Here is a 4,715-nt window from a genome sequence, read left to right as displayed (position 1 = left end):
AAAATGACAGCTCAAGCACCAACACACTTCGTTGGCATCATGTGGTGTATAAAAAAGCATGCAAATCATTTTAAAACTGTATGGAGAGCAAAGAGATTGGTTCTCAAATTACTTAGATGAAGTGCAGTGTGGAAAACATGCTTTCATTGGATGCTGCCAAGAGTGAATATAAGAAAGTGATACTAATTACAGAAATTAGTTGCATTGTGTTTTATAAGGTCAATAAATTCATCCACAGAAAAATGCAGAGATCTCATTTTCAGATGTTGTTTGGAGTTTGAAAGAGTACTTCAATTCACAGCTGTTTTAGACAGTGAAGATTTGTCAGTTTCAGGAGTTTGTTATGCATTCTGATTGATATCTGTGGTATAAAAGATGAAAAAAAAAACACAGAAATCTTGTTTGAAGGACTGTAATTTCTATGGAGATGGCTGCCAAGAAAGCCAGGAAACTACCCTCAGTGACAGCTACAAAATATGAAGGACAAAAGAACAAGATGACAGTCCATTCCTTGTTGAAGAAGAAAGGATGCACTTGATAAGCAGTTTAATCACCCAATTTTAGAAAAGGACAACATTAGTGTTGAGATTTGTACAGGACAAGTTTTAAAAGTCCAAGAATAGATGTCAGAATCAGAATCAGGATTTATTGTCATGAACAAGATTTGAAATTTGGTGTTTTTGCGGCAACATCATAGAGCAAACATTCATATTTTAACCATCTTTTAACATCACTATAAAAAATAAAATAATAACTATAATCGTGCATGAAAAGTCAGGCAGTGTCTTTGGTTCATTGATTATTCAGGAATCTGATGGCAGTGGGGAAGAAGCTGTCCTTGTGCCGCTGAGTGCTTGTCTTGTGGCTCATGTACCTTTATCCCGATGGTAGCAGAGTGAGGAGGGCATGGCCTGAGTGGTCTTTGAGGATAGAGGATGCTTTTTTAAGATACCGCCTCATGTTGATGTCCTCGATGGAGTGAAGTCTGGTGCCTGTCATGTCACAGGCCGAGTTAACAACCCTCTGGCATTTATTATTGTCTTGAGAGTTGGCACCTCAATACCGACAGAATGCTCTTCACAGTACATCTGTAGAAGTTTGCGAGAGTCTTTGGTGACATACCGAATTTCCTCAGACACTTCACAAAGTATAGCCTCTGGCGAGCCTCCTTTGTGTTTGCATCAATGTGGAGGCTGCAGAACAGATCCTCAGAGATGTTGACAGCCAGGAATTTGATGTTCTTGACCCTCTCCACTACTGAGGTCTGAAGTCCACAATCATCTCCTTGGTTTTGTGGATGTTGAGCACAAGGTTGTTGTCGTTACACCATTCAACGAGCTGATCTATTTCCCTCCTGTACACTTCCTCATTGCCATTTATGATTTTGCTGACAGCTGTGGTGTCATCGACAAACCTGTCAATGGGATTGAAATTGTACCTGGCCACACAGTCATGGGTGTATAATGAGTAGAGCAGTGGGCTAAGCACGCATCCTTGAAGTGTGCCTGTATCGATAATCAGTGAGGAGGAGATGTTGTTTCCAATTCATACTGACTGTTGTCTTCTGATGAGAAAGTCAAGGATCCAGTTGGAGAGAGAGGTACAGAAGCCTAGAGTTTGCAGCTTCTTGACCAGCCCTGAGGTAACAATGTTACTGAAGGCCGAGCTGTAGCCTATGAAGAGCAGCCATATGAATTGCTGTTTACGAGGTGATCCAGAGCTGAGTGGTGAACCAGTGAAATCGCATCTGCTGTGGACCGATTGTGATGACGGGTGAATTGCAGCAGGTCCAGATCTTCACTTAAGTGCATTTTAATTCTGTCCATGACCAGCCACTGAAAGCATTTCATCACAGTAGAAGTTAGTGCGACTGGGCGGTAGTCATTGAGGCAGCTCACGCTACTATTCTTAGGTACTTGGATGATTGATGCCCTTTTGAAGCAAGTGGAAGCCTCTGACTGAAGCAAGGAGAGATTTAAAATGTTTGTGTACACTCCGGCAAATTGGTTGGTGCAGATTTTCAGTACCCTGCCAGATGAACCATCAGGCCTGATGCCTTGCAAGGGTTCACCCTCTTGAATGATGTTCTGATGTTGTCACAGAGACAAATATCATCCTCTTGAATGATGTTCTGATGTTGTCACAGGGACAAATATCACAAGGTCTAGTAGGTCTAATTTTCAGGGATTCTAGTAGGCATTGTTTGGTTCTTCTTCTCAAAGTGGGCATTGAAGGTGTTCAGGTTATTGAGTAATGAGGCATCACAGTCATCTATAGTGTTCACCTTTGCTTTGTAGGCTGGAATGGCCCTACACTCACTAGTTTCCTCCAGAATTGCCACTTTGCTTCTGAGACAGCCTTCCGCAGGCTCTACCTGGACTTCTTGTAGAGATCCCGATCCACGGGCTTAAACGCCCTTGTTCTCGCCTTCAGCAGGTTGTGGATTCTCAGATTCATCCAGGGCTTCTGGTTGGGGAACACCCAATATTTGCTTGTCTGGATGCTATGATGGTGTCTGGTTTGGTGTGATGGACAGAGACTCGAGTTTTGTTTATTCTTTATGGAATATGGATGTCTCAGCATTTATTGCCCTTCTTTAATTGTGTCTGAATTTAGGAGTCAACCACAATAAAAGCCAAATCAGCTAAAGATGGTAATTTACCTTCCCTGAAGAACATTATTCAACCAGATAGGTTTATTAGATTCCAGAAGTTTCATGGTCAGTTAATGAGAGTTTTAAATTTAAACTCTGTATTCCTTTAATTGCTCGAAATTAAGTTCCAGAAGGCCCGTGATGAGTCTTAACTTGGGTTATACATTTTTGCTCAAAATTTGGCCTTTTAGTCCAGTATCTTAAATTTTGCACTCCTGTGTGGGATATGCTGCATTTTAATTAATTACACTAGAGTAATAATGGGCAGAGTTTCAAAGATTGGAAATTCTTAGTTGTTGCTGTAACTGAAGTTTTATGCAGGCAAACACATTGTTTGTCTAATATTGGCAGAGAAAGTTTAATTTTCATGCTGCATCTTGGACAAAAGAATTCACATTAACCACCCTGAGATCAATTAATGGCTCAGTGAGATATATTGCAGAAGGAGGTCCATTAATATTGAAACGATGGGCCTATATCTATCAGAATCAGGTTTATTGTCATGAACGTGTGCCATGAAATTTGTTGTTTTGCGGCAGCAGTATTGTGCAGAACAAGGTGCAAAATTACTACAAATTACAATTTTGTAAATACAAGATTTAAAAAAAAATTAAATAACTCGTGCATAAAAAAGAGAAAAAGTGAGGTAGTGTTCATACATTCATTATCCATTTAGAAATCCAATGATGGTGGGAGAGAAGCAGGGTTTTTTTTAAATGTTGGGTGTGTGCCTTCAGGTTCCTGTACATTCTTCTTGATGGTAGCAGTGTGGAAAGGGCATGACCTGGGTGGTGAGGTTCCTTGATGATAGAAGCTGCTTTCTTGAGGCACCGCCTCCAAGATGTTCTTAATAGAATGAAGATTAATGCCCATGATGGTGCTGACTGAGTTTACAACCTTCTGCAGCTTGTTCCTCAATAAGTGCCAATCTGAAGCTTTAAGAGCATTCTATAATTGTTACCAACCAAGGATGTTAAAATGGGGCCATGGAGTCATCATTAAAAGTATCCTGAGGAAAGGAACTGGAGACCAACACAATACTTTTTCGGTAAGACTTGTCAGTTTGAAAGCTGTTGCTGCAAGTTTTGTGCATTGGCTGAACATTGACGAAGAACTGGAGGAAATTGTGTCCATGTTTAATTTGTGAGCAATGTAGAACAATAGCAATTGACATGGTCCGGGTGCAGATCAACGGGACTAGGCTGAATAATAGTTCAGCACAGGCTAGATGGACCGAAGAGCTTGTTTCTGTTCTATGCTTGTACATCATATTTTTCAAGAAAGTGACTGACTCAATCATTTCAACAAGACAATGGTGATTCTTGTCATAGAACTATGCTACAGCAAGGAAAACAGGCCATTCAGCCCTTCTAGTCTATGCAACCATTATTCCACTAATCTTATTGAGCTGCTCCCATTCCATAACCTTCTAGACCTCTCTCATCCATGTATCTATCCAATTTATTCTTAAAACGCAAGATCAAGCCCATATTTACCACATCAGATGGTGGCTCATTCCACACTCCTACCACTCTCTGAGTGAAGAAATTTCCCCTAATGTTTTCCCCTCAGCCTTTCCCCTTTCAGCTTAAAACTATGACCTCTCCTATTTATCTGTGGAAAAAGTCTACTTGCATCCACTCTGCTTATGTCTTTCATAATCTTGAAAAACTCTATCAAATCTCCCCTCATTCTTTTTCATTCCAAGTCTTTATCTGTTTAATCTTTCCCTGTAAATCAACTCCTGTCAAAATAGAAATGTTAATTTTCTTATGCTCATCACACTCAAAGCAAGAACCCAAGGCATGTTGGAACTTCAAGAGCCAAATGGGCTATTCTGGCGCTGAGATAGATATGCACAGAAATCAAACTGACTTAGTGGTACACAGTGGGCCTTGGTAGATGTCCTTTGAGAGTTTCATGTAATGTAATGACCATGAAAGCCCATGAATTCTATGTTTACTCAATTTCCAAGAGGGCAGCCAATTCTGAGATTCAATTTTATTGTCATCTGTTTGTATACAGAGGTAATACAGAAGTAATTTATGTTTTTACTCCAGAT

The sequence above is a fragment of the Narcine bancroftii genome, chromosome 1, assembly GCF_036971445.1.
Source record: "Narcine bancroftii isolate sNarBan1 chromosome 1, sNarBan1.hap1, whole genome shotgun sequence".
Lineage (NCBI taxonomy): Eukaryota > Metazoa > Chordata > Chondrichthyes > Torpediniformes > Narcinidae > Narcine > Narcine bancroftii.
Note: the sequence above shows the minus strand (reverse complement) of the source record.